The sequence below is a fragment of the Muntiacus reevesi genome, chromosome 2 (genome assembly GCF_963930625.1).
Source record: "Muntiacus reevesi chromosome 2, mMunRee1.1, whole genome shotgun sequence".
In the NCBI taxonomy this organism is placed as follows: Eukaryota; Metazoa; Chordata; class Mammalia; order Artiodactyla; family Cervidae; genus Muntiacus; species Muntiacus reevesi.
Window position 1 is genome coordinate 158,822,765 of NC_089250.1, and position 12,299 is coordinate 158,835,063.

Here is a 12,299-nt window from a genome sequence, read left to right on the forward strand (position 1 = left end):
CCTGCTAATGAGGCGAGTCCTTCTCTCCCCCCGCTCTCTCTTTCTCTCTTTAATGATTTAACTTGATCGCTTTGGTTCCTTTCTGGAAGGGGAATTGCTCCATTGATCATATAAAGTAATTGCCCGTAAAACATGGCTCTGCAACGACTGCTACTTCCCTGGCTGAAAATGTCACGGCAATTGAAAAGCTCTTAGCCCAGTTCAAGAATGGGGTTGCTCAAGAGAACAATCTTTGCATAGGTTCCCGCCCCCGCCAACCCCCCACCCCACCCGCCGCGCTGGCCTGTTGCGAAAGTTACAAGTTTTGGGTGCGCTGGATGGATCTGTAGGACAATTTCCCTTCCCTGTAGCGAAGCGTGATTTTGCCTGAGATTGTGGGACACGACCCAAACTGAGCTAAAATCAGCCTCAACCTGAATATTGGATGTATTCGTTCAAGCCCAAGAAAATGTTTTTCTGATTCACCCCTGGCTTTCTTTTTTCAGAAACCCTGAATTCCGGCGCGGGGGGGGGGGGGGGGCGTTACTGGGGGGGTGTGACACCCACGTGGGTCAAGCTGATTGAGGAGAGCATTCTTCCTCAGTTCCTGTCACCTAAGAAGACAATCTCTGTGTCTAGGGGTAGCAGGGGCCTTCGTTTGCAAAGAGGAATCGATTCTCTAATTGCTTAAGATTTGCTGATTTTTTCCAGAACTGTCACTTGGCGGCAGCAGTGACACATGTGGGAACGGGGAGCACACACTTAAAGGAGTTTTCATAATAACTTTATTAGTCATTGCCGCACCAATGTGAGGGAGTAATTCACCTGGGGAAAAATTACTTTGTCGTAGGCATGAAGCTGCCCGCGAAATAAACAGTGGTTAGTGATGGTTTCATTTTCCTCTGACAAGCGAAAGCTTAAGTTTATATCTGAATAAGAGAGAGAGAGGGTTATTTGCTCCCAGCCACCCCCACCCCAGTTGGTGGGAAGCACCACTTGCTAAATGAGATGCTGCCGAGTTACTAATTTGGGAATCAAGCTTCAGGTGAATCACCTTCCAACTGGATGGGCCAGGAATATTTTCTGTAGCTGATGACGGGCAGAAGACATGCTTGTTATTGTACTTAAAAAAAAAAAAAAAGGCAAAAACATCTGCCTGCTTACTTGAAAGAGTATAGGGAACTCGGCTATAAAAAGGTCATTTTAAAAGTATAAATCTGAAGAAAGTCATAGAACTTTTTACATCTAAACCCTCTAAAAGGTCGTGGTACAAGCTTCATAACTATAAACAAGTACAACACCTTTTTTCTTGGAATTTTGGATTTTAGACTTTTAAATCTTTTAATATTGTCAGAATATACATGATACCAGGGCAATTACACATATTACACCAAAATACACTATATATATAATAAAAGGTGTTTTCCCTTTATCTACACATATGAAGAAAATTTTAGAACTCTTTACATTCAAACCCATTAAATAAACTGATTCCTGCATAAGAAGAATTACGTTCAGAATCTTTCACCAGCAACAGGAATTTATTTTTCCTATGTGCTTATTATAAGGGAAGGTCTTTTTTTGGGGGGGGGAGAGGGTCTGTAAAATGAGGGGGTGGAAGTTCTGCCCGGCTCTGTGATTTACTTATCTGTAAGAATGATTCCTATCATGGCAAATAGTAAGATGAACACTAAACACTGATCACAGCTATTTCTAGCTGCTCTGCCTATTAGACAGGCCGTCAAGACAGGAGTAAAAGTGGGTTGAGTTTTAAGTAAGCCCCTGAGGCCAAGACCAGGAGCACCTGAAGCATCAAGGCCAGACCCCAGACACCCTTGTAAAGCATAGCAGGAGCAGAAGAGTGCTGGGAAGGTGGCGTTCGTGGCGGGGGGAGTGGGAGGGTGGCTGGCCTGGGGCTGATGCCCCTGCCCCGGTATCCTCTACGTGAACTCCTGGAGTGGGAGCCTGTTTGGACACTGTTAACACTGGTTCACCATGTTTCTGGAGCGGGGAAGAGAAAGAATATTTGAAAAGGAAGAAAATAAGCCAAACCAGCGCATCATCAGGGAATATCAAATCTGCCCGAAGCCAGGAATGGTTTCACTTTTGCATCTTCGCTGCAAGAGGTCTGCATAGAATTCCAAAGTTCAGAGACATGAAAACGGGGCTGCACGTCCTATTCCTCATGTAGATCTTCATAGAACATGTTAAACCACCTGACTTTACAAGGTAGAACTTAACCTTGGGATACATGTGTTTGAACTTCATACCAAAGAGAGCTTGTCGAGATGTTTGGCATGTGTTTGTTTGTTTGTTTGTTTTGCTTTTTGGTTTGGGGAGGGGTTGTTTCTTTTGTTTTTAGCCGTGCCATGCGGCTTCTGAGATCTTAGTTCCCCAACCAGGGACAGAACCTGGGCCTCTACAGTCAGGGTGCAGAGTCCTAACCACTGGACTGCGAGGGAATCCCCAGACTTGTGTTTAGAAAAAAGAAAAAAGAATGCATTTTAAAGTGCTACATCATCTCTACGTCTATGCACACCTATCCGATGAAAGGTACACGCTTACTGTTCTAAAAGGGAAGACCTAACATGCTTCATAATCAGATTCTGTAAATTTACTTTCGCAATGAAAGCCACAGGCTTCTCAGCCTGAGTCCTTTACTCAGTGTTCACAGATTACATCCACTAAAAGTTAACGCACAGAAATGTTAAGACCCTTTGTGCTTGAATAAAAAGTTAACACTAAACAGGTGGGTAACAGTATCTGTTGAAATGTTTGTATTCTCTATATAAGGTATGCTTGCTTTCCAGTTAGAAAAGGATGTCAGTTTGAAACTTGCTTTATAGGTCCTGAATTAATATAGAACCACCAGCTAAGGAAAGAAAAAGATTTTACTCTTTTATCCCTTGGTCCAATGCATGGGATCATCCAGACAGACACTTCAGCTGCAGTTTTTCATGACCAAGTCAGACATCACAGAAGCTATACGAGCAGGGACTTCACCCCCCTCCCCCATGAAAAACTACTTTTCTTGTGCCTTACAATTTCCTTGCTGCAAAGTTTCCTTCCTTTCAAAAGTCAGAAAGCACTAAATGCTCCCATACTGGTTTTCTCCAGTTTGTTTGATACAGAATCATGGCCCCTTTCCTCCCATCATATTCTTTCAGAGTTATAGCTTATTACAAAATATCTACTGGAAATACACACATTAGTCATCAACACAAGTATGATGGACCCACGGGACTAGTTCATTAAAAAAAAAAACTAAAATTTTATCTGTGCATTTTGTCAAAAATGGATGAGATAGGATGGGGTGAGCTGTACAGTCCTAAAGTCTAAATTTGGAGAGCAAGGTGAGTTGCTCATAAACATAAAAATCATGTAGGCTGACTCAGAGGTGGCAGCTGAGCCTTTACCCCAGAGGGTACAGGCATGAGTGTGTGTGTGTGTGATGGTCTCTGGTCCACCAGCCAGGGTCTGGTTTTATGTCAAGTAGGGTAGTGTGTTTTTATCTTAGCATCAAGGCTGGGAAAAGAGTGTGAAAAGTTCGAGGCATCCCCTGGTGAGTCACAACCAAACCCAGGCAACGGACACAGGGGAAGGTAAAGTGGTTATCCTCCTAGTTAAGAGAAAAAACACACATGGTGATTCCTTTTGTTCTCATAGGACAAATAATACTTGGAGACAAAAAGTCTATTGCAAATATAAATGAAAAGAGAGCTTACACTTTGAATCCTTCATTTTGATTGCATCTTGGCTTTTTTAGGTTTGTAATTATCCCAAAAAAAGAAAACTAATTTTCTAACATTAGGCTTATGAGAAATATACTGAAAAAATATTAATTGGATATCTGTATGTTTATATTTTTCTATCAATAGTCTTAGTTAAAAATTCAAAATGACTCTATTTTCAGTAAAGTAATAAATGATACATAGGACAATATTTATTCTAAGCTTATAAACTGATAAATACTTTACCTATTTCAAATATCATACATTAAAAGCTTTATTTTTGTTCTTATGCTATAAAATATACTCTTTCTTACCCTACAAAAGACAGCCTTTGATTTTGTATGCTCAAAACCAGCACAGAAATTCTATTTTTTCCTTATATCTTATCAGCTTGGCTATAAAGAAAAGAAAGCAGTGATGATTAGGCAACCAAAGTTCAGGTCAAATCCACAAGTGAATAAAAATTCCCCTAAATGCTGATATGGAATAATTTTACACCCCAAAAAAGGAAATCTGGTACTAGTTCTCTCAAACAGGGACTCTCATTTTAAAATTTTAGAGGTAGAAAAATTCCTTAGAAGGTGCAGACACCTACAGTTAACCGAGATGGCTCTTCTCTGTGAAATTCCCTGCCTCGTGAGTTCATTTCACAATCTTCTTCATTTTCAAATTCCCATAAAAGTCATACAAATATATGGCCATGAACTTTGGGAGAGACAGTTCCTTAGACAAGTTCAGGGACATATTAAGTCACTCTCTTGGTCATAAATCAACTCACATTCTTACAACAGTCTAACAGAAGCCTTTGAACAAGTGCAGCTCCTTCTGGGAGCCGAGGAGAGGGTGGACCCCGGATTACTCCCGATCCTGCTTTTGGCCACATCTCTGCACACAGAAAGAAATGGACACCAGTGGGCACCCCGATACTTCTATTCCAAACCTTACTTTTGCCTCAATTACTTATTTCAAATGCAAATACCATCATACAAAATCACCCTAATACACCTCAGCTCTTTATTTCTGAGAATTACTGTGTTAGATTTTCTTGCATGTTTCTTTTCCTTCTTTCCCCGATTGTATAGCATTTAAAATAGACTTATGCTGACTATAGCCCAAGACAAAGACAGGCATCACTAATGATGTACTAAAATTCCTTCCATTTTAGAAATAATATTTTAATTTTTCACTGTACTACGTCTCTCCTTCAAGTATTAATGGAAACAGTATTTGGTTTTCTGAAAAACTGATTCTGATGATTACTCTTTCCTTTCTATAATATCCTCCTAAGGTATTGAATGCACAGTCACAAAATGTAATAATTGTATTACTTAATTAAAAACAGGATCCATTATCCTTTGCTAATAGACAACACAATTACATATGTTTTTTTCTAAAAAAACTGTACAGGAATTTAACACATTAGATCTGCATTAGAGAGTCATTTGTAAGTGTCTCCTTAAATAACTTTGGAGACCAATGATAAAAATTTACATATGATTGTCATATATGAAAGAGATGTACTTACATCAACATTGAGGAATTTGCCTATTTTGCTCACTAAAAATTCATGGGAATTTACTCCCTCAAGTCACAATTCTTCAAGAAATAATTCTCATCGCATCTGTGCCGGTATTTTTTTTTTTTTAATATTCAAAGAACTTCTCAAACATGAGAAAAAAAGCAAATCAAGGAATAAAAAGAGAAAACAACATGAACAACAAACAATCCTATGTTTTGCCAATAATAAATATAAAGAGTCAAATCCTAAATTTTTGATAAGTGAATTTTTCAAATTTCCCAAATAATTTTTTGAAGGTTTAACATTACCATAAGATTCATGACTAGGCCTGTAGAAATCATCAGTTACAAAGGAACAGACAGTCTCTTGATTTTGCTACTATGAAATAATTCCTCTGAAGCAGATTAAAGTACATTTTCTAGAAAGCAAAAATTCCCTTCAGTTGGGTTCTTATGTTTAATTACAAAAGTCAAACTATTAATATTAGCTCTCACTCAAGTGCAACAACAAAATAGGCAGGCTCACAACTCTCAGGAGCCATGAGACAAACCCAATCAATATTTGTGCCAGTAATAAGAGAAAACATTTTTAGCTATAATTTGATAAAACATCTAGCTGGTCCTCTTAACCAGGATTCGTCTCTTCTTTGCTGCCCTCTATGTGGAAAATACATTTAACTTTTTCTTTGTTCATAATAAATGCAATTACTATATTTATTTTGCCCCTTTCATATTAAGAGAAGTACAAATTAGAAAACCTGGCCTTTGTTGAATATTTTATATGCATTCATTTTGCTTTATGAGCCCCATAATTATGTCACAAAAATACTCTTTAAGTTGTATCTATTTCTATAAAGTTAAAAAGTATCTATTTAAAAATGGCAAAATAGCTTGCTTAAAAGAATTTCTTTTGCCTGATTTTTTCCTTTTCTCCTTACAGTCTGTACTCTCTGGGTTAATTGCCGTTTCCAGTTTCATTCTAGCTATACAGAAATCGTGTGTCTACACCCTGAAAAATACCAATTAAACTGCCGGCAGCAGCATCTCCAACAGGATCTTTTGGTCTTGTGTCAAAGCCCTTTGAACAAATGACCAGAAGGCTGAATTGAGAACAGCCTTTGACAGGATGCCAGTTTTGAACACTCACTTTATGACTATGACTCCAGCTTCCTGCTACACTTGGGAAGCAAGAGAGAAATAACACATCAACTTTATAATTTTGTGAAAATGGTTAAGGTTTAAAGGCCACTCATATTGTTCTAAGGTGGGGGGGGGGGTGTCCCCTTATCATTTAATTCAATTCCATCTGAATTCCTGTAGAAAGCTAAATGTAGGTTTTCAGACAATAGCACCAAACTGCAAAAAATGCTACATTTTCCTTTTCCTTAGTTTCTTTGGTAATAATGACATCATTTACTATGATTGGGGCACAGCAGGAAGATGGTCACATGGATTTTTAAATTTAAATCATAGCAATTCTGAAGAAATGACAATACTTGTCAATGGGGGAAAAAAATGGGCTCAGAGAGGTTAAGTAACTTGTACAATGTCACACAGCTGGAATCTGGAAGAACCAGGACTTGAATCCATGGGGTCTGATTCAAGACCCAATACTTCCAGATCATCTTGACAGCATCCACTATCAACCTATTCCTGGGTTAAGCTGTAGTCATTCTCTTCATGACACAATCCATGAGGAAATCTTTTAGAGCAGTGGTTCTCAACCTTGGCTGCACATTAATATCACATAAAAAAAATAGATACCCATGCTTGGGTCCCATCGCTGGAGATTCCATTTTAAGGACCCAGGCATCAGTATTTTTCAATATTATAGCAGTGAATAAAACAGGTAATCCTTCTTGTGGTACTTAATTCTAATGGTGCTAAAATTCTAGTAGAATCTAGTAGAATCCCCAGGTAATTCTAGTGGATAGCCCTGACTGAGAACCAGTGATCAAGAGATTACCACCTTTACCCAGGCTCCTTTCTCTAAGCTCAGTGTGAGGAACCCAACTGGCTTCTCTAGAGAGGATGGCTAAGAGCCTTGCAAAAGATGACATGAGGCATCAGAATCTGCCTGAAAGTTCTAGATTTGAGAGGCAGTAGAGCACAGTAAGAAATGTGTGGGCACTGGTGTCAGCCAGACCTTGGTTCAAATTCCATCTCCACTCTTTATTCACTGTATGCTGTTTATTAACTGTGTAACCTTGGGCCAATCACTTACCTTTTGTGATTGTTCTGCAGATTCAACGGGATGATACAAGGAAAGACCCAGGCATATAAAAGTGATCCATCAATGATAGTTGCTGTTGATTTCTGTGGGTTTTGTTGTTGTTAGTACTATTACACTAGAGATGACTATTGCCAGGAGGCATCAGTAATGAAAAAATTGAGTTAGGAAAAACATTTTTTATTAGTCAAATCATTCCTACTTTGATTACTTAGCATTTCATTTACAGCTATTTATATTGCAATTAGCTTGGCAATCATATTTCTCATTTATGACAACTGGGTGAGGAAGGGTTACATTATTACTCCCATTTTCTAGATGAGGAAAAGGCAACATCTCCATCTATTCTGTCTCCAGCTCCTATGATTCTATGATTAAAGGCACCTGCAATCATGTTCATTAGTTCCCTATGAAAAGTGATATTCCACACAGATGGGAACTGCAGGAAAGAAGAATTAACAAGCACTTGATAGCAACCCTGAAATAACATCTAAATAATCACTTTTGAAGATTAAAGTCATGGCAAACAGGTTCTAATTTATATAAAGGTGTTGGAAAGGACTAAGGAAAAATGAACAAATACATCTTTATTCATCCCCATTCATTTAAGAGATGTCTGACATAGCTTAGAAAATCTTTTTGAAATGCAGACTGAAAAATGGTTAATTTCCTCTACAAAGGATCTTTAATTAGCAGATAGGAACAGACTAACAAGTCCTGGTATTTTATCTTGACTCAGAGCTACACAAGTAGTACAGAGCTGAGATAAAGAGAGCCAGTTCAGTGCTTCTCAATCAAGGTCCATAAGAAACCCGTGGACGTGGGCAAGTGGCCTGTAATTCCAAACGCACACCAAACACCCCCCCGACACTGAAGAATGACTTGCCTGTAAATGTATTTTTGTCATATGTACAAAATTTCCATGAATGAAATACAAATGCCTCTAGAGGGATCACTGAATTCATAGACACTATGACAATCACAGCCACTGTTACATGGGTTGTGGAGGGGGAGGGGGAGGGGGAGGGGGCTGTCTCAATTTTTTGTTGTTGTTTAAAAGGAGTCTTCATAATGAAAAAGGTTAGGAAACACTGATTTAGTTCAACCCTCTCATTTCATTCATGAGGTCCCAGAAGATCGTGGAGATTGCTGGGACTCCAATCTGAGTTTTCTAAATCCCGGACAAATGGTCCTTGTCCCACACTGTCCATCCTTTCCAATGAGGAAAATGTAACAATGGGGTAGCCCCATTCTCTAAAAGAGGAGAGTATAGTTCTACCCTCTCTTGCTGGATATGTTCCAGAACGTTCTATACCACCTGAGCTTTTTCTTCCCTTCATTTCCCTCCCTTCATGTATTCCCCAGTTTACATCTTTAGGGTGAGATGCACTCAATCTTTTTCAAGTTTTGATGCTCTGTAAGTGCCCTTGGACATTTAGTCTCAAGATGAAATGGAAATACGGTCAACAAGGTACTGACACAAGACGTGTTGTCTATAACATATGTATATGCATAAATGTATTTTACAGATATAACCCTAATATTTCTCATATCTATGGAAAAGAAGAAAATTGGAATATTCATGAATAATAATAGTATTTACTCTGGATCTGTCAACACCAATAGGCTATTAAACCCCCAGCATACCAACTTTTCAAAATGCTTTCACATCTATTATTATTTCAGTTCAGTGTCCCAATGGTTCACTAGGATGTAAGTGCTACTGAAGTGCCAACAGAACTTAAGTGGCGCGAAGAGAAGAAATGTTACCCATTTTACTCACTGTGTTTCCCCCAGGGCCTAGAACAGTGCCTGACACATGGTAAGCATTAAATAAATATCAGCTGATTGAGTGAATGAGGGAAGCAAATAAGGAGGTAGATTTACTTACTTATTAAGCCTGCCGGTAGTTTTTATTTGAGAAGATGGAATGATCCATAAGGGAAGAACTGAATTCCTAAAAGTATCTTTTGTCTTCAATTCTCCTACAACATTTGATCTAACATCTTTCTCTCAAATATTTTTAATGTAACGCCTCAAAGTGACAGAAGTGATACACTTATTTCAGGGAAATCAGACACTACCAATATATAAAAGAAGAAAATAAAAGACCCCATCACCTAAGGATGACACAATTAACATGCAAATGTATATGTTTTTAGACTTTAATCCGTGCATATGTACACACACATCTAACAGAGTCCCCAAATTTTCGGCACTAGAACCTGGGATGTGCACCTTTTTCTTCTTTTTTTTCTCTAAGTCTTTTTCATTTGTTCCCCCTGTCCTAGATAAATTCATTCCTGAATATTTAGGTCCTGAGTTCAAGATGATTGGTTTCTCTTTTCCTTCCAGAGGATTTATCTATTCTTATTAAACTGTAAATTCTTTGCGGATGCCTTATCTGCATCATCAGTCCTCCATTTCCTCTGGGATACCCCAAGCTCCACACAGCTAAAACCAAATGCACCATGTTCCCTTCATCAAAACTAGATCACTCTCTCACTTACCACATTTCTGTCGATCAAAAAAGAATTCTACAAGTTATCCTCTGGAGTCATCTTTGGTGCCCCAACCTTACATCCAACCACTCAGTGATTTTCATCCTCCCTTCCTATTACCCATCTCATCCTTCTCTTCCATTGCTACCATCACTGTTTAGGCTCTTACATCTATGTTTTTTGTTTTTTTTTTAATAACCACTCACCAAGCCTACCCACTTCTGCCAGTTAACCTCCTCCAACACCACTTCCATCTTGCCCAGTCTATATTTACAAGGTTGGGGGTGCTCCCCACTCTTACAGAATGGTATTCCAGTTCCTTCATGATCTCACCTCAGACTACTTTTCCATTCTTATTTCTCATTGTTCCTGGAAATAGGGGCTTTGCTCAAGCCAGCCTGGTGTACTCATTACTCACCCATTAACCACAAAACCTTTATGAGTTAAGTGTTTATTATGTGTAAAATACATCCATTCATTCAACACACTTACTGAGTATCTATCATGTCAGATAAAGTACTGATGCTGGAAATGCAATGGTGAACAAGACAAAACAAGTCCCTGTCCTCAAAAAATTAATAGGCCAGTAGGTCATAGAGGGAAGGCTCTGAGACATCATGGTCCCAGGTCAGGATGCTTCCAAACCTCCAGTGAGACATCACACAAGTCAAGACAGCCCTGAGGGCTGAACCCTGTGGCTCACACTGCAAGCAGGGAAGGAGTTCAGAAGAAAGGAAGGGCTGGCCACAGTGAGAGCTAAAGTGTGGGGCATGGCTTTTTTGAAGATGTGGGACTCAACAGGAATTAAAGGATGGGTGCATGAGAGAAGGGGGAGGCTTCCATCTAAAGAGATACGAGGAAAGGTGCATGGAGGAATGGGAACAGCAGCAACAGCAATAGCTTATCTGAATAAAAGTTCCCTCAACACCTATTCATGTTCTGTCCCTGTGGGAGACCCAGGCTCTGCTGTACTTGTGAAGACGACTCAGACTTGGCTCCACCATGGAGGAATTTCCATCTACCAAGGACAAGGTAGGCCCATGATGATCAATCACAACCCAGAAAGTGAGATGTTCCATTAGCAGCAGTACCCAACCTTTTTGCACCAGGGAGGGGTTTTGTGGAAGACAATTTTTTCAAGGACTGGAGGTGGGGGGATGGTTTGGGGGGTGATTCAAGCACATTACACTTATTGTGCACTTTGTTTCAATTATTACTATCTCAGCTCCACCCCAGATCATCAGGCATTAGATCCCAGACGCTGGAGACTCCTGCATTAGAGAACTGGAGAAAACACCCACAGAATTCAGAAGGAGGTACATCTCTGGGTTCCTTAACAGTATTTATATAATCACTTTATTTTTATACAAATACCGACCTCTTGAAAATAACTATCTTGTTTGAAAGTGTTTTCTCATTCACTTTCTCATTTTATTCTGACTTGTGGGTTAGAATAGTTAAGATTAGTTAGTAGTTAATAGCAGAGTAGTTAAGATTGTTTTCCAGATGAGCAAAAGTGAAGCATGAATCTTTTAAATGGTCCACTTAGGCCAGGAACAAGGACAGAGGGGAACAAGGACACCGGGTCCATCTCAGCCCTCATCTGCAGCAGAAGAATCTAGAGCAGAGGGCGCACATTAAGAAGCTGTGTAAGTGCACGGGACACCTGGCAGGTGTAATGAAGCCAAGCAGGCAGTCTGGATTTAAAAGGGGCAAGACGCAGGCAGCCTCTGAAGAAGGTTGTGGAGAAGGAACGTGACCCAATGACAGTTCTCCCTTCCTGCTTCTCCTACTCAAGGCTTTCCTGTTAACACCTCCACCCTAGGCCGGCCCTTAAGCACACCCCAAATTTGGGGGGGGCCCCACATTGCTCTTCCTTCTACGGTAAATTTCACCCCACTAGTCTCCCAGAGGAGGGCGAGTAGCCGGATCTCTCCTGGAGATCGCGGTATCCACAGCCAGCACACTGCACGGCTCAGGGCAGGTAAACATCAGCCCAACGAACGAACTGCGCGGAGTCCTCCGCAGGTTAGGGAAGGACACCCAGCGTTCTTACAACCTCCCCAGGAGAGGGGGCCGGCACACGCCGCCGCCCGGAGGAGCTCCCTGATCGCGAGGAACTTGGGGGAAAGTGGGGAAGGCCTGATGGCCCGAGTCCCAGGGCCACCCGAGAACTGGCGCCACCCTGGGTTCGAGTCCCCAGCTGGGAGCGGAGGGGCTAACCCTCTCTCACGTCTCCACAAAAAGCGCTTCGTGAGAGTGTTAACCATTTTCCCATCTGAAAACCGTCAAGGAAACACGTCCTGGAAAACCACGCCAGGAGGGCGCGTGTCTCAAGAG

At 40.4% G+C, this 12,299-nt stretch overlaps 1 protein-coding gene across 3 annotated transcripts in view; it reads right to left on the reverse strand.

The window, feature by feature from the left end:
- HSPA12A (heat shock protein family A (Hsp70) member 12A) overlaps positions 1 to 12,299 on the reverse strand; it is a 168,364-nt gene that overhangs the window by 155,271 nt on the left and 794 nt on the right. The window lies entirely within an intron of this gene.